A 19,178-nucleotide genomic window follows, 5' to 3' on the forward strand; every position below is an offset into this window, starting at 1 on the left:
TTAAGTAACAGCAGACTTCTCTGGGCTTCAATTGTAAAATAAGCAGGATGGATTATCTGGTCTCTGAGATTCCTTCCCGCTCTAAATATGTGACCTCATGATAGCTTCTTAACCCAAGGCAAATTTGAGTTGGCATGAATTCTAGAACTGATGCCAGCAGTTCTCAGTTTTTCTTAATATTTTCTCTGAGTTTTCAGTCCCAGATGTTGTATGCTATACTTGTCCCTTGCCACCGTTTCTCCATATGGATAGAAAAACCCCATCTGCTTGCTTTGTCCTGCAATGACTTGGTGATAGACATTTCCTTCACCTGTCTCCTGGGTGTCTCAAGTCCCAGAAATTCCCTCTCCTCACCAATCCCTGAATCCTCCTTGCCAATCCCTGAATCCTCCTCACCAAGTTGCCTGAAGAATATTCATTAGCTAATTGGTAAAGTTGAATTTCTCTTCAATGAAATTTGGCTTCTTCCCTTACTATTATAAGCAACCATTCCAGCTCTTTAAGGGCCATGTGCCTTGAGAGCAGATGTTGCCTCTTGCTAACCCCTGCACATATCACACTAGCTCATTGTTACCTCAGTCTTGTTTTTTGGGCCACTCATTCTGCTCTAGTTTCTCATGAAAAGATAGATCTAGCTTATTTGTAGAAGGCAGATGATTGGCTAATCCTAACCTCAATGACTGCTAATGTTTTACCTGCTTCAGGTTATCAGCTTCATCTAATTTTCCAGAATCCTGTCAGTTGAGTTTTATAAGAGCAAAATGCTTTAAATAGACATTAAGAGAGACATGATGTGATATAAAAGGAAGGAAGGAAACAAGCATTGTGCCAGGGACTGTGCTAAGTGCTTTACAATATTGTCATTTGATCCTCACAACAATCCTGGGAGATAGAAACTGTTGTTATCCCCATTTTCCAGTGGAGGAAACAAAGGTTAACCCTGGATCACACAGACAATATCCACAGTTGAACTCGAATTCAGATCTTCAAGACTCCAAAATTGGTACTACAATCATTGTACCACCTAGCTCCCTCTAGAGTCAGTTTTGTGGTTGTTTGTCCTCCATTCTGGAAAATGACTATGATATCAGGGAGGTGATGCTATGACATGAAAATGAATTGGATTTAAGTGGGGAAGGGCTGTGCAAGGTCACCAGTCTCACTTTCTCCTCCAGTACTATCTGTGTCCAGTGGCCAGATATAGATCAGGAGGACTGAAAATGCAGTGGAAGACCTTGGCTTTTTTTAAGCTAAGCTCTTTAACAGGACTCAGTTTGACACCCATTCAATGATTAGGGATACGTAAGAAATAAGGCAGAAAATAACCTCTGTTACCTAGTAAAAAAAAAAATCTATTAATCAAATTTGTCCAACAATACAATAATACTTCACCAAAGAATCCTGAGAAAGGACAAGTTATGTTACAATCAAAGCAAGAGAAACTACTACCAGAACAACTATTCCCTTCCCATTTATACCCATCAGGTGGTTGCCCAGGATTCCCACCCAAGATCTTTGCGAATGCCCCAAGACACCCATCTGCTTGTAATCCAATCCTGCCACTCAAAATGAGCAACACCGGTGGAAACAGCTCTAGAAACTGCTTTGGCAAGTGCCGTGTAACTTCTTCTTCGGTAGCCAAAAGAAAAAGTTCTTACCATCAAATCCTTGACCCATCAAATGGCTTAACATCAGAAATCAATATGGTTTTATTGATTAAATAATCACATGATCACTAAAGAAGATGCTTGTATGTCAGCTTTTTCTTCTCTCTACACTCAGCCCAACTGGATTTATTAGATATCCAGATCACTGGAACTTAGACCATATGTAACAGTATTGAATAGTCATTTGCCTCACTGTTAAACCACTTTATATTTTTTACACTAGAATGTGAACTCCTTGATTATAGGAATCGTTCTATTTTATATATATATGTCTGTGTGTGTATGTATATATATATATATATATACACGTATATATATGTGTGTGTATATATATATGTCTGTGTGTATATATATGTATATATGTCTGTGTATATATATATATGTATGTGTGTGTATATATATAATATATATGTATATATGAAATGTTTGTTCAAGTGCTTTCTACATTATAAGCCCTTAATCATTCATTCATTACATTGATATACTAAAATTTCTTCAGTCATCTCTCAATTGATGAGCATTCCAGTCTCTTGCTATAATAACAAGTTACAAGATGTAACTATGAGTTTATCTTATCTTCCCTCTATCTTTGGCCATTTTGAGGTACATGACTAATCGTATGAGTTCAACTATGCAGCTGCTAACTTTCAACTCTGAAGTCCGGTGATTCTGTCTTCCTTTCTCTTTCTTCCCTACCTAACTCTCTGGGTCCAGCTGAAATCCTATCTTCCCTATGAAGACTTTCTTGAGTTCCTTATGAATCTCCCATTTCTCTAAATAATTATACAACATTATTATCTGAATCAAAGCAAAATTATATAAAATATTATAATATTATATATAATATACAATACATAACATAATATAATACATAATAATAAAGTTATCTTGTATTATTTTTCCCATGTTAATTTTGTCTCCTTAACTAAAATGTAAACCCTTGAGGGTAAGGATTATAGTGGGGGGAAAATGCTTCTTCTATATCTCCAATAGTTCTTTACAAATATTATTATTTTATTGCTTCCATAACCAAGTCATTTAAAGGGAATTGTTAAATCAATTCTCAGCTAGTTCCTATGACATCCATAAAAGAATGCTAACATATAAAAAAATCTGTACAAGGATTTGAATTAAAACTTCTACTATCTAAACCCATAGATTTATAAGATTTACTTCAGGCATCCTTTCTTATAATTCACCTTAATATAAGAATATATTTCTTAATCACCCAAAGGAGCATTTATTTTGTGTTGGTACCTAATGAATCACTGGGCTATCCCACTAAATATAGTATAGCCACTAGATGAACTTCAAAAATCCAGAGCTATCAAATCAAGTTATCGTGGGTACCATGGCATCTTCAAGTCCTACATCAATTACAGTACCACTTTTATACAGAAACAGGCCCTACTGGTCCCTGCATCCTTCCAGCTCTTCCTACATTCAATCTAAGAGTATAATTTAATCCCTTCATAATTCCTAATTACTTGCTCCCATTCCCAGAGGATTTCAATGTCCTTCCAGCTTCCTGTGACCTAAAAAGATTACTCACTCACATAATGATTTACTGAAAGAAATGAAAGTTACGAAAATAACAAAACCTTTCCTTGCTCGAGTAAACCACAACTACCTTTATTATTCTGCATTTTCCACCTTATATCCTTCTGATCTTCTGCTCTTTCTCTGGCTGTGAGCCCGAGACAAGCTCACCTCAAAGACCTTCTGTCAAACACTGCTTGGTTTTATAATCCAAAGAAAGAATGAAGGAAAGGACTTACTGAACAGCAACTTCCCTGTTAGTAAAAGGGCCTGCCTCATGGTGAATGATCATCTTCACTTTCTGACCATCAACAACTATGATTCAATCTATTCTTCGTCTGGTTGTAGGAGACCAAGGGTCTGGTGTCCTCTTGGCACTTTTCCTGGTATCCCCATCAGAGTTAAAAGTAGAACAGGGTTTTGTTCTATCAATCCAATGCACCCTGAAAGCTATCTGCCTCTACTTTCTCTCCTTGATCTCTTGCATCTTTAGAATCATTTTCATTCAAGCATGGTAACTCCTTAAATGTTCTTCTCAGAGTGTGCATTAGAATGATCTCAAGTAATTTTTTTTCACATAATAAGTCCTGAAGACATCTTTCTATTGCCTAAAAAATCCAAGAAATTCCAGGGGGAAAACACCAGAACCAATAGATCAGGAAAAGCTGTAGCAATTAGAAGCTATATTTATACCGTAAAAAAAGAGAAGAATCAGGAGGGAAAATCACTGCCTAAAGTGGACTGGAGAACAATGACTATAGCCAGAAAGAACACAGAGCTTTTCCATTTTTATTTTGCTTCTGTTTTCTTTGCCAAAAAGAAGGGTCTTTAAACTGTTAGTGATAGAACAATAACAACAATAAAAAGCTGTTCAGGAGTTTAAACCTCTGAGAAATAGGAAAATACTAAGAGAACACCTAATTGCCCTTTAGAATTCAAGTAAGCCAGTCCCATATGTGAAAACTGCTTAATAAATGTTTGTTGATTGACTGAAAGAACTGCTTAATATGGTTGCTGGGACACTGATATTGATGTTGATCTTTGAAAGAGTAAAGAAAATGGGAACATTATCACAGAATTAGAAAAAAACAAAATGTCCTAATTTTTAAAAAATGACAGCAAATAAGGTCTATAAATTAATAAATCTAACTTCAATTTTAGGCACAATTCTAGAATGTTTACTAAGAGTCAGTTAATACCTAGGAAAAGAAGTAATTATTTCAGAGAGAATAATTATTCAGAGATATATGTTTATATATATATAAATTATTATCATCATCACCATTATATCACCTCCCTGAATTCTTTCAAGTCTCAACTAAATTCCCAACTTCAATGCTTTCCCTCTGACAACTATTTCCAATTTATCTTGCATTTAGTTTGTAAGTAGTTTTTTGCATTTGACTGTAAGATCCTCTTGAGTCTTTTACCCTTCTTTGTATCCCAAGGGTTAGCACAGTGCTAAGCACTTGGTAGCTACTTACTAAATATTTACTGATTTCCTGGCCAAGTCTTCTGACAAAATTACCAGACTGGTGGATTAAGAAAAAGTAAATATCTGAACTTCAGCAAAGCAGTTAAGAAAACATGTCATCACATTCTTGTGGAGAAAAAAAGAAAATGATGAACTGGGCAGTGGTATAACAGGTGAATTCAGACCCAAAGAGCAATCATTGATAGTTTGATACCAACTCGAGGAAGTAGGTCTCAACTAAAGTTCCCCAAGGATTTCTGCTTGCAATGTTCTTTAATGTTGGACTTGGACAAAAGACAGAGATAGCATGCCTATCAAATTCTAGGCAAACTGAGGAAAGAGACTAAGTATTTATAAAGACCTACTTTGTGTCTTTTTTTTTTTTTAAACCAAATATTATCTCACTTGTTTCTCACTACTCACAACTATTCACTACTAAGGGTTAATATCTCCATTTAACAGTGCAGGAAACTGAGGCAAAAAGAGGCTTGTGGTCAATAAATGTCTGAGATCAGATTTTTTCCAACTCCAAAGCACCAGCTGCTTCACAAACTGGGACACATGTTGATAGTCAGTATCCAAAATTATCCAAGAAGTTAAAACAACTGAACAAGATGATACTAAATGGCATTTAAAGAGGCATCTTTACAAGCACAAGATGGTGAAAGCATAATTAGACAGATAAGGTCTGGAGAGTGACTTTTAGTAGCTACAAACTCGGCATGTCATTAAGTGTTACTTGACAGATAAGAAATCCAGTCTAAACTTGAACTATATTAAGGAGACCATGGTGTCTAGGACTGGGAAAGTATTAATTTTGATGCTCTTTGTTCTTGTCATACCGTAGTTGAAATATTTAATTTAGTCCTCAGTCCTTTAGGAAGGCCAGTAATAAGCTGTAAGGTATTTCAAGGAGGATATCCAGGTGAAGGACCTCAAGATTTCTTTAGAAAGCTTAATTTAAGAAACGGAGATGTTTAGTTTAGAAAAGGGAAGGTAGAGAGCGGCGTTCTTGATCTGCTGGACCCAGAAGGGCTACATCGAATAGGGATTATTGGGCCAAATTATGAAAACACAAATGAAAACAAACATCTGATGCAAGGAGAGCATAGAGCCATTGAATATTTTATTATTAAAGTAAGGAAACACTTCTATTCTGAAAAATAGAGGGTTCCCCTTTCAAGGAGGGTATCAAACTAAAAAGAACCACTTGTCAGGTTTGTTCAAGGAGACTCTTGGCCAGGAATGAATGGTATTTAGTGATAATTAAGGTCCCTTCCAACTCTGGGATTAATTCTAGTCTTGATTTGTCCTAGATCTCACACCCTTCTAGGATGGGTGGGAGTGGGAGAGTTAGTGACTCAGTACAGTTAGGGAAAGTTAAGGAAAGAATTGCACAAGTTTCCAAATCAGCTTACAACACCAAATCAGTTTAAAATTCATGACTAAGCACCAATGAAAAAGAATTATTTGGATTCACTTTGACACTATGTCAAGGCTGAAATACCAGATGAAGTTTATGGTTCTTTTCCTTTACTACTAGTTAAGTACCTATAATTCATGTAACTGATTTACAGGGATAAAAAATGAGACTGGGTTTAATTCATTAGGTCACTCAGGATTGGGTCTCACTTGAACTACTTCATTGTTGGAATTTAAACTCTGAACTTGAAACCAAAGGATAAAATATTCCAGTGGGTATGGAAAAAAAAAAAGTTAATATGTTTTACATAACTGAAACCCAGGGCTACTTAACATAATTTTTAAAACTACAATGCCCAATCCTGCTCCACACCTCCATTATTTCTATCCAGTATATCATTTATCCATCTATCCATCTATCCAGTATACCATCTATCTATCTATTCATATATATATATATATAAGAGAGAGAGAGAGACAGAGAGAGAGAGAGACAGAGAGAGAGAGAGAGAGAGAGACAGAGACAGAGACAGAGACAGAGACAGAGACAGAGACAGAGAGAGACACACACAGAGAGACAGAGACAGACTATTATATATAGATACATTCCAAAGCTTTGGAGGAATAGCATCAGGAATAATGAAATCAAGTTTGTCGATTTTTATGCTTTTATTTAGGCTCCTGGAGATGTCCAATGAATCATCAAAATATCAGTCAACAGAAAATTATCAAACCGCTTTTCTGTGCCAAACATCATGCTAAGCTAAGCAAAACCAACAGTCCTGCTGAGAAGCTTACGATCTAATGGAGGGATAACAGACAAACACAGTATAAATAAGGTATCAGCATAAAGTGGAAATAACTAGCAGAGAAAAGGAACAGAGCAGAAAGGGATGCTGAAACCACTTAATCCAAACCACCCACTTTACAGATGGAAAATTAAGAAACAAAAAAGTTAAAATGATTTAAGATCACTCAGAATTAGCAGCATAGCTGGGACAAAAGCTTGGGTTTTCTGCCTTATGGGGTCCTATTACTCAATCAGAGTAAATCATGCCTAGGTCATTTAGGTGGCACACAGGATAGATTACTGGCCTTGGTGTCTGGAGGACCAGAGTTCAAATCCCACCTCAGACACTTATTAATTGTGTGACTGTGGACAGTGGACAAAGTCACTTCATCCCGATTGCTTAAAATAAATTATACTTTTGTCAATTATGAAGGCTGCACTAATATATACACAATTAAAAAAAAAAAAAAAGACATGTATCAGAGATCCCAAAAGACATGCACACATTGACAACCAAATTCTAGTAAATCACAATAATGATGAAAGCAGATAACTAGGAATCAGGGGACCTAGGACCTGGTTGCAGCTGATCACTATGTGATCCGGAGCAAAGAAGATGAAGAGGAAAAAGAACAGGGGAAAGGGAGATATAAAACTGAAGAAGGCAAAGGAAAAAAAAAGTCTCATTTTTATACAGAACTTGAGGGTTTACAAATGGCAAATTATTCGAGTATGTTTGCCAAGAAAACCCCACAGGCAGTTAATGTCCACAGGGACATAGAGTCACAAATAAACATCAATAATCTTGTAAAAGGAGGAGCTTGGGTAGTTGTCTCCCTGACCTTAGGTTCTCTTTCTAAGCACATTGAGACTTACATTGTCTGACAGTTCAGTACTTTTTATTCCACTCTTGCTCTGATTCATTCATGCCTCTTGATAAAACACGGATGGATAAAAGTGCTAGACTTGGTTTAGCTATTTTCTCTTTGGACACTTGGTCCCCTTCTCCCCTCCACTTAAAAGAGGTTAAAAACAAAACCCTCAAGGCGAGGCAAGAGGATCATTGGAAATAATATATTAAGTTCCTAAATTTCTGGAGCTTCCCAGCCAGTTTTCTAATGTGGCCTCAAGCTTTGCTTTAAAATTCATCTACCCATCATCAGTAAAGCCTTAAACAACCCCTGGTTTTTACAGGTGAATCCTTTATGTTCATTTTCCTGATGTAACCACACCTATTAGAGCCAAGTCCAAACAGATGGATCATTCCCCATTTTCTCTCTTTCTATAAAATCCTCAAATCCAAATATAAATTAAAACATTAATAAAATCTAGAGCAGAGCTATAGTTTAGTTAGGCTTCTGTGAGTACTGAAAACCTGATTATCACCAGTTAGTGAAAACGAATTTCCATTAAATTCAAGGGGCATTAATTGAACTTCTGCTATGGGCTCATTTTCATTAAATCATTAACTCTAAGGTATTTTGGTGTTAAAAGAGCTCAGCTGGTTGTTTATTCCATTTAAGGTTGATTATAGTTATCCATTCTTTTCCTTTCTCCTGCCCTACAGCAATATTGGGGGAGGGTTCAAAGCAAAGTGAGGAAAGGCATAATGGGGAAAGGAAGCCACTTCCTATAAGCCATTGTTGCCTAATACCAGCCTTTTAAACTGTGGGTTGCAACCCCATCTGGAGGTCTTGTAACTGAAAGTGGGGATCACAAAATTATGATTTATTCTCAGTAAATGTTTGAGTTGTATATCTATTTTATATACCTATCTGTCCAGGGTCACGAAAATTTCTTGGGTGAAAAAGAGTCTAATGGAAAAAGTTTAAGAAGGCCTGCTCTAACATATTCTCCCAGTCCCCCAGTTTTTTTTATAAATGTAGAACACACACACTCAAGAAATAAATCCTATTTTTATAGGAAATTATGTGTAGCCACTTCTATAGGAGAAGTGTTGAAGGGCTATCCTTTGCATTAGGGGTGGAATAAAGAAAAAAGAAAGCATTTAGAGTAGAAATGTCAGAGTTTGTTGTTGGGTTGAAAACTAACATTCTAGGATGGGAGTAAATAGATATACATACATATATACACACACACACACACACACACACACACACACACACACACACACACACACACACACACATATATATATATATATATATATATATATATATATATATATATATATACACATATCTTTTTATTTATACACACACACCCACACACATATATATGTAATATAAACCATTGCTGTAATACAAAGGCCTCCTTTTCTTCATAACCTTGCCCAGACTCACCTCCTCCCAGCTTTCCAATTTCCACTGATAGCCCAACTATCCTCATACTTGCTCCAAATCAAAACACCTCAGAGCTTACTTTGAGTCCTCCTTCTTTCTCACTTCTCACTTTCAGACTCAAATCTGATTAATTCCCCTAGTAGGGCTAATTAGGTAAAAGTAGCATTTATTAAGTGCTTACTGCATTCCAGGCCCTACACTAATTATTGGGCATACAAATACAAACAAATAGGAGAATCCCTATCCTCCAGAAGTCTACTTTCTAAGAAAGACAAAGCATAAAAAGGCAGCCAGAACGAAGAGACAGCTGGGGGAACAAAGCTGCCAGATATGAAGATAATCTAGAAGTAGCATGGATATCTGTTTCTAGGTAAGATGAGGCAAAAAAGAGCCTAAGATCTCAGAGGACCATTCGAGATTCCAGTCAGGGATGATGACCTCTTTCAAGACTCAGTTCAAATCTCACATTCTGGAGGGGGCCTTTCCTTGTACTTACCAACTGCCAGAGGCAGCCTAGAGGTGCAATAGATAGAGTTCCCAGTTTAAAAGACTCATCTTCCTGAGTTCAAATCTAGACTCAGACACTTACTAGCTATGTGATTCTGAGCAAGTCATTTCACTCTGTTAACCTTCATTTGTAAAATGAGCTGGAGGACAAAATGACAAATCAGTATCTTTGCCAAGAAAATCCCAAATCGGGTTATGAAGAGTTGGATATGACTGAACAAAAGCATTACTAGGGTCTTCCCTCTGACCTCCCATTTTGTCCTATTTATTTCTGGTATGTATAATTTTTTGTTTCTCCCATTAGAATGTGAACTCTTTGAGGGCAGGGAGCTTTCTTTGTGTCCCTAACACTTAGCATAGATACTTATATAGTAAAGACTTAATGATTATGGTTGTTAACTGACTGATGACAGGAGGAGAAGTGAGCAGATTGCCCAGAAGATCTAATCATCCATTCCTCCAGCAAGGGTAATGTCACTTTTTCATCTTTGCACCTCTGGGGAATTTAATTGATTACAGGCTTAGTCAAGATTCCAAAATTAGGATTGGATTAAATCCAACTCTTCTATTCAAGCTTTATTCTCAGGCTTGGCCTCTAGGGATTTCAACCAACTAAATTGAGAGAGTGTGTGAAACTACATGATTGTCTAGTTGCTGAAATTTTTCATTTTACTTCAAACATTTTAAAACAAATTCAATTGGCTAAGCATATCTTCTATCCCCTTTCTTTTTCTGTTATTTTTATTTCATTTAGTATGAGTTTAACTTAGTGTGCAGGAGATACAGCAAAGATTTTATATTCTTTCTAAAAGATGATAATTATTCCAGGTTAGGGTGGAGATAATTACAATTAGAGTGTATTTCATGTTAAATTATAATACACTTGATGAGTGACCTTAAAATCTGAAAAGAAAAAAAAATGAAGGAACTAGACATTAATTATTCATGTTAGTAAAGAACAAAAGGATAAGAAAGAAAAGCTACCAAGATAAAGCTTGAACACACATGTCCTTATTAAGATTCTATGGCAAAGTAAGATGAACTTTATATCTTCAAGCAATGAGGTCACCAAGCAAGTTGCCAAGGTAGCCAAGGAATCACCTTCCCAGAAGATATTCAAGGTTGAGATTTGAGCCCCATCTTGAGGGATCAAGAAATCCAATCTCTCATAATGCTTGAGAACACTAAATGAGATGACTCAACATGCAATTTTTTTCAAATTCCAAGGTAAGCAAACTGCCCTGTTCTGTTTTAAGAAATCAGTATGTTACATTGAAGAGGAATTGAGCAATGAATTTTTAAAGATCCAGATACTCACAAATATCACTTTTTCATGAGTAACTAAAAATCAAGACTAAACTTTGAAGAATCCAGTAAATATTAATCAAAGATTCAGACATAAATTTTGCAAGACTGGTAGTGCCAGTACTAAGGATAGCAAAATACAAAATGTCCCGGATAATAGAAAACACACTGGAGGTGTAGGCAACAGGGTGGAAGAGGAACTTCAATGTGGAGAGAAAAGTTTACATTTACATAATTAAAAGTAGCTTTTTTTTTTTTTCTGGCTTCTGGCTTAGAAAAAAGGTTACTCAAGAACATTTTGGGAAAATAATTTCCCAAGAACAAAGATGAAAGCAACAAACAGAATTCTTCAATATTTTAATTAAAGAATGTGTCAGTTCACTCGCCAACATTAACTGAATATACTCTGTATACAGATTGTTGTATCAGGCTGCTAGTCAGTTGGAAGTCACAATGATTAGAGCTATGAATTTGAGTCACAAAGACATGAGTTTGATTCCTGCCTCAGCCACTTCTATCAGTATGACAAAGCACTTAACCTCTCTAGGTTTCCCTTTCCTCGTCTATAAAATGGGGATGATAATAGTACCTTGTTGTGTCCTGATTTCTAGAGCTCCCAAGTTGGGTTGACATTTTTCCACCATCCTCAGGAATCCCACCTCATCACTCCTCCACTAGGAAGGTATATTTTAATCACCCCAGGGGGGGGGGAGGGGAGCTCTAGGAAGCAACAATATGTTTTGTCACCCCAACTTGAGGGGCTCTGGAAAGCAGGACTCAATATTTTAATCACCCCAATTTGATGGCTCTAGAAAGCAGGACACAACAGTACCTAACCCATAGGATCAAATGAATTACCAAGAAGTGCTCTGTGAACATTAAAAACATTGTTTAAATGTTGACTATTAATAGCTATTATTATCATTATATGGGGGAGACAACAATTCCTGTAAGCACATATCACTACTGACTCTCAGATTTGGTCTATCAACTAGGGAGAAGGGGAAGAGGAAAGGGAAACATTCCCAGTACTTCAAAGAAAGGTATCTCTCTCTCTTTTTCCATTAAAAATTGTATTCCCAACTTGATGATCACCTTATTGACCAGACTTGGTTTTCAATGACTTTGTACTGATACAAGTTCTGTGACTCTCATACACCTTGGCTATATGACCTGGCTCCATTCATTAACTTCTCAGTGTCCCAGGCAACTTTCTAAAACCATAACAATAGTTGCTTCTCTGCATAAGTAGGAGCATCCTTGAGTTTCCTACCTCAATGACATCATCCCAACCAAAAAGAAAAGGGGAAAAAAGGCACTACAAAGTCTGCAAGCGTGGATCTTCTATTTAGAACAAAACGGGATTTCAGAAATTATGAAGGCTATGGAAAGACTTAGATGAATTGATGTTAAGTGAATGAGTAGAACCAAGAGAATACAAAGCAACAATAAGATTGTGATGATCAAGTGTAAGGGACTTGGCTCTTTTCAACAATGAGGTGATTCAGGACAATTCCAATAGACGTGTGATGGAGAGAGCCTTCTGCATCCAGAAAGATGACCATGGGGACTAAATGTGGATCAAAGCATAGTATTTTCACCTCTTTTATTTTTGTTGCTCGTTTGCTTATCTTTTTTTTCTTTCTCATTTTTTTTCCTTTTTGATCTAATTTTTCTTGCACAGAATGACAAATATGGAAATATGTTTAGAAGAATTGCACATATTTAACCTATATTGCACTATTTACTATGAAGGTTTAAAACTATCTTTGTATGTATTAGGAAAAATAAAAAGCTATTTTAAAAATCATAAAGACTAATACCCTCATTTTACAAATGAGAAAACAGTGTCCAAGAGGGATTCAGTCAACTGATCCTTACTCACATAGCCAATATATATAGGACAGGGACAAGACTCAAAAAATGCCACCCAAGATGGCACAGTTGATAGATGGCAGGGCCAAAGTTTCTCTGAGTCTAAAGAGAAGCTTTCTCCTGTACTTCATCCTCCAAAGAATTCCCAAAGTATTTTAAATAATGGCAGCATCACTAGCATATGTATAACCTCCATACTATACTGCTTTAAAAGGGAAGGCTTTCATTCACATTTATACATTTGGTTAGTCTTCTTTTTTCAAAAATCATTCCTACTATGTGACTTAGTCATTAGGAAACTGGAAAATTGGGCAAGTTCATTTGTTCATAATGCCCTCCACCTAATCATCAAATGAGGGAACTGAGATCAAGGATCATCTTTCAGATCCCCTCCACCTCTAATATTCTTCATTTATAACTCTGCAACTTTATATATTCTGACTCCTTATTAAAAAAAAACTATGCAAATCCAAAAAACCATTAATGCATGCTGAAATAAAATATGAATAATTATGCTTTGCTGAATGCTGGCATAGCAATTTCTAGAATACTAAATCAGACTGCTGATGTTACATTTCAAATTTCAATGGAAACTAATTAATATATAAATATATACATATACATATATGTTTTTAGGGTCTTGACACAATTCACTAGCACAAATTTTATACTATTTGTATGATTTGGGGCAAGTCACTTTTTTTTTAAGAGCCTCAGCTAAAAAATGATGGAGATAGACTAAAAAACTAGAAGTCTTCTTCCAGGTCTAAATCTACTATCTTATGATTCTAAGTACAATAAATATAAATATATAATATTAATATAATGTATATAAATACAAAAATAAATTATTTTCCCCTATCATAGTTTGTTCATAGGTTATATAATCATAGATTTTCTTTATTTTTTAAAAATAATAATAGATTTTCAAGATGGAAGAAACCTTAAATATTATCTGGTCCCAACTCCACTGTTGAGGTATGAGAACACTGGGTCTCAGAGAAATTAAGAAATATATGGAGGATCACCTGGATAAAATCAATTACCAAGATGGGATTTGAGCCTGTGTGCTTTGGCTCCAAATCAGTCCTATTCCACCACATCACCCTCTCTTAATGTCTATGCAGAATGACGCCAAACAACTCATCACTGTCATAATGGAAAGACAGATGAGTCTGGAAAACTGCTTTCACTTCCTGGTTCTATTCTGGAATCTCAAAATCTCAGGATTGAGAGGGACCTCAGGAGCCATTTACTCCAGCCCTACTTGAACAAGACTCTTCTTTACAATAAACCAGCAAACAGTTAACCCCAAATGGAATAGCTTGTCTCAGGATGCAACAGATTCCCACTACTTTCTGAGGGATCTCATTACCTTGATGTACAACTCTAATTTTCAGGAAGCTTTTCCTCACATCAAGCCTAAATCTGCCCCTTTGATAATTTCCACCCATTGCTGCTAGTTGTTCTGGGGTCAGACATCATGTCCAGCAAGATTCCCTTAAAAAAATTAAAAAAAAAAAAAAAAAACCACTGGCTATAAATATACACAGAAGATCTGAATCTAAAATAAAATCCTTGATCAAAAAGACACTGTTTGGGGGGGAGGAGGAGAGAGCCTGGGAATTCCCACAAGATTCATCTTTTACAAGATCTTATTTGTAATCACTATTAATATTAGCCAAGCATCTGCCCTCTCCCATCTTTGGAAGCCTTTTGTAAAACTAAAAAGTAGTTTTTATCCCTGTTTTAATGTCTTCAAGTTCCCAGAGACCATTTTCCCTAGGAACTCATCTGGAAAGAGTATAATTATCATTATAACTATCATACCCCCACTCTCTAGGGATCCTACAATGTGATATTAGCCTTACCTGTGTTCCAAGAGAACATAATTTGGGAATATCTAAGGACAAAACAAGTCAGCTAAGTGGCACAATGGACAGAGTGCTGGGCATGGAGTTAGGAAGATCTGAATTCAAATCCAGCTTCAGACACTTGGTAGCTGTGTGATCCTGGACAAGTCACAAATTTGAATTGGCTGAATCCAAACGTAAGAAACAAAGAAAGATGCTAAAGGAGGTGTGGCTGATGAGAAAAACATTTTATATTTGTTTAAAATCTCTTGTTCTTTATTTTTTATGCTGTCATAAAAGTACCATATCCAGGACTATAGGGCTAGAATTGGAAGGGTGAGAAGTCTTCTGATTGAATCCTTTCACTTTACAGATAAGGAAAAAGAGGTCCACTGAGGATAAGGGTCATACAAATAGTATGTAGCAGAACTGCAACTTGAACTCGGGTCCTCCTACACCAAATTCAGGATTTGGACACACATAAGGTTCATTTTCTTAAGCATTTTGAAGGCTTTAGAGTTGAAAGGGGCAGACACTATTGATTATCAAATCCAACTTCCTCAATTTATAGATGAGGAAACCTAGAAACAGCAAGGAGAAATCACTTTCCCAAAGGCACAAAGGTAATCATCTATAAAATTTAGACTCAAAGGCAGGGCTTTTGACGTCACTTCTGGGAAGGAAAAAGAAAGGGAGAGGAAATAAGGATTTTTATAGCACCTAGTATGTGCCAAACACCATGTGAAGCACTTTACAAATATCTCATTTGATCCGGGTCAGTACTTTTTCCTCTAGACCATAGTTCCCAAATAGAATGATTGGCTAAGGAAACAATATTCTCTTCTGCAGACTAGAAACAAACCAGTTTTTCACCTGACAAGGAGAGCAGTTAAAGAGGAAATAGTGCATTTAATATTCCACGGGGGGGGGGGGGGGGGGGGGGGGGGGGAATGTAAACATTCTTCTTTTTTTTTTTCCCTATAGAATACAACATTTTATCAGATGCCGAGGAAAGAAAAGTATCTGTCTACAACTCTTTTAGTGGGTGGGGTGGGGGGAAAGTCTTTCATTTCCAATGGCTTGCTTTCCTACAAAACTAGGGATGGGTCAATGGGGGCAGAGACAAGTGAAGAGAGTAAAGAAATCTGAAAACTCATCCTTCTCCTAACCTAGAAATAAATTAAGATACCCACACTTTATGTTTTACAAAGGGCCTGAAGATACCCAAAGTGGCCAATAGTGTTAGAGCCAGCAGACTCCATAGGGGGAAAATATCTCTAAGGTAACCGGGTCCCTCCATCACCATACTACATTCTGGAGATTAAAATCAACAGCCTAAAGTACACTTAGAAGAAAACAGGCAGTCGGGCATGTGGCAGAGAATTGCTTTGGAGTGTTTGGGAATTGTATCCAAGAGTGGGCAGTTTCACATTCTCCATCATCTTAAATTACTGGGTGGTCCTTCAGGGTTAGCCGGTTAATATACTGACCGAAGGTCAGAATGGAAGTAGTTTTTTTAAATGCCTCCATAACTCTCTCTGGCCATTAGTAACATTTGTAGCCACACAAAGTAACATAATAAGGGTAATCGAATATCATGCTTTGGTAGTAAGCTGATCTAAACTGGGGAACATAAAGGAATGTTATCCCCCTCCTCTCAAAGAACACAATTGAACAGTTGGCTGGTTCATTATAAAAACAACTGGCTGGAAGAAATGGAGCCGGGGTACTAAAAGTCTAAATGAGAAAGGGGAAAGGAGATTGTGCTTTCTAAAAAAGCTGCAGTGAATTGTGTGTGTGTGTGTGTGTGTGTGTGTGTGTTTAAATGCTGCAAGACTATTTTTTTTTTCCCTTGGCACTCCCAGTCCAGAAGTAATTAGTTCTGAATTGTGCTTTCACTTAAAGCACAGTCAAGCTCAGGTTCACTTACAGAATAATTCTCATTTCTCTGATGTTTTAAAAACAAAACAATTCATACACAAGCTGTTGGACAGTTCTCAAAGCTGAGCAGACAACGTGCTTATGAATGTTGCTGCAAAGATATATTTAACTTTCTCGAAGCTACCGCTGCTTTAAGAGAACTCAAGTCAGTTTTTGTACTTTGGCAGCAAGAGCTATGCAAATTCATCGGTGGTATCGATATCAAAGTTTCCTTAACATGCATCATTCAAGAGCTTCTCAGTCTTACATGCACAGCAAACTGCCCATTTTCAGCTTTCATTTGAAAAGCACTGGAATTAATCTGTCTCCTTTAAGGACTATGCAAGGTAATAATCAGCCAGCAAATATCACCTTACAAAAGAAACTAATCTTGGAAAGCCCCTCTGTCTCTTCCGAAATTTACTGATGTTTACTGGGAGTTAAAATGTCTTCAGAGCAGGGAGATAACTCCCTTTGTGTTTTAATTCATTTTTAGAAGGCAGAAAAGTTGGAAGGGCAAGGCTAATCAGAAGGGATAGATGTGTTAAGTGTAAATCCCCCTTCCTGAGGATGCTGGGCCACAGCCTGGTTTTTGTTGACTCTGCTATCAGCGCTATGTTTTTAACCACAGGACCATTTGATGCCTTTCACCGTTAGATCCCTGGATCAGAGGAACTCACAGCCAATCAAGGTAAAATCTTCGGTGTGGAGTAACTGCTTCCTTCCACAGAAAATGTCAAAATTAAAAAGTAGTAGATAGCGCCAATGGCCAGTTTTAAAAGCATATTCTATTTATTGCTTTATAGCTTCCTATCAATACTCTTTAAGAGAGGAAAAAGTTGAAACCCAGTCTTATGCACTTGTGGCTACATAAGCTTGAACAAAGCCTTTTGTTGCCATAATAGTTGTTCAATTAAGAGAAGGGGAAAAGTCACTTGAGGATAGGAAAAGAGAAGGAGATTTGTAAATCCTGTGCCCCCACCCAACAAAATCACTCTTAATTCTGCTGATCATTCAGGACACAAACCATGAGCACCTTGGAAAGCAAACATACCCTCAATGGAACAAGTGGTCAGTAACAATCACGATGACCAAGGTTACTTTTGTTCTCAAAATAAAAGTAAATTCGGCATACCTGTTTACACTGGTCCTGTCACCTGAAAGTGGATCCTAGTCCAGGAGAGTTCAAGTTCAATATGGTCAAACTTCTCAATAATCCTATGCCAAAGTCTGGACTACAGGAAAAGCGGCAAGTCCACACTGAGCAGTATTCTGCCTACTACTGTAGATTTTATCACAAAAGAACTTGGTCTCAGTGGAAAGGCCAAGCTTCAGGATGGGTGTGGTTTCGTAACTATAAAAACATCTAAGAGGATAAAATGTAAATGACACACAGCCATAGGGGCAGTATCTCAGGGTGCCACGGACTCTTTGCCCGGAATGTCATTTGAGGAAATGTCATAATCTTGCCTGCACTCATAGGACTGCACAGTACTTTAATAAGGTCTTTATAGCTGCATTGTGTGTGATACAGTCTCTTTAATTTAATTTTGAGGCTGTTTTCATCCTGCTAAAAATTTGAATTTCTAGAGAGGAGAAGTGAGAAAAAAGCAAAAGTAAGAAGAATCCACAGGACTGTATGAGTTGGGTCCTACAGACAGTTCAGAACTGATGGGCTCGATCAAGGGCCAAGGTTCCTTCCCAGGAACGGGCTTCGATCCTAACTTACAGAGGCTTTCTGGACCCTGAGATTACCATCCTAGCTGTTCCAAGACAGGAATCCTAAAAGAACAATCTAGGGATGTTTAGCCCCTAAAAGAAAAGGTTTTAAGAGGGCTATGATTTGAGAGGCTGAATGGCACTCATTTGGAAGAGGGATTAAAATTATTCTAATGGTTCCAAGCAGCAGCAGGTAGAGGTTGCATAAATTTAGATAGTATATAAAATAAAATTTCCCATTGATCCAATCCATCCAAAAGTAAGATGGGCTAAGAAGGGAGTAGATTACTCCTCACTGGAGGGCTTCAAAAATTTTTCAGAGGGTCACTCATCATCTTTTGTAGAGGGAATGATTTTTTTTTTTTCAGAAGGAAGCAATTGGGATTAAATGTCTTATACAGGGTCACACAGCTAATAAATATCTAAGAGCAAATTTTGAAGTCAGGTCCTTCTGACTCTAGGGCCAGCATCCTTACCCACTGTGCTATCTAACTACCTGTGTAGAGGAAATTTTTTAGGTCTGAGTTGGACTATCTAGCCTCCGAGTTCTCTTTCAGTTCTGAGATTTTGCAGTTTTTTAGAATGAAAGAAGCAGTTCTGAACAGCAACTGAAAATGTATAGAATCATAGAATATTTGGACCCAAATGGACCTCAGAAATCATCTAGTTTACTTCTTCCTCTTATAGGAGGGGAATTGAGTTATAGAGTTTATTTGTCAAAGATGAGTCTACTTTCATCTATCAGAAAATTCTCTGGGACAGAAAGAAATTGCAAATGTTTTCTAATGATATTAAAAAGTATGG

General features: G+C 36.9%; 1 protein-coding gene across 4 annotated transcripts in view; it reads right to left on the reverse strand.

Moving 5' to 3' along the window:
* PLS1 (plastin 1) overlaps positions 1-19,178 on the reverse strand; it is a 122,769-nt gene that overhangs the window by 61,325 nt on the left and 42,266 nt on the right. Inside the window, exon 1 of one of the 4 annotated variants that reach the window (XM_074298435.1) lies at positions 17,791-17,953. The exons of 2 other annotated variants lie outside the window; for them this stretch is intronic. The gene's annotated coding sequence lies outside the window, so the exon portion shown is untranslated. Of the gene's footprint in view, positions 1-7,768; positions 7,894-17,790; positions 17,954-19,178 lie in introns of those variants that run through there. One more of the 4 variants, XM_074298436.1, reaches the window with a different exon arrangement.

Source organism: Sminthopsis crassicaudata, chromosome 3, assembly GCF_048593235.1.
Source record: "Sminthopsis crassicaudata isolate SCR6 chromosome 3, ASM4859323v1, whole genome shotgun sequence".
NCBI lineage: Eukaryota > Metazoa > Chordata > Mammalia > Dasyuromorphia > Dasyuridae > Sminthopsis > Sminthopsis crassicaudata.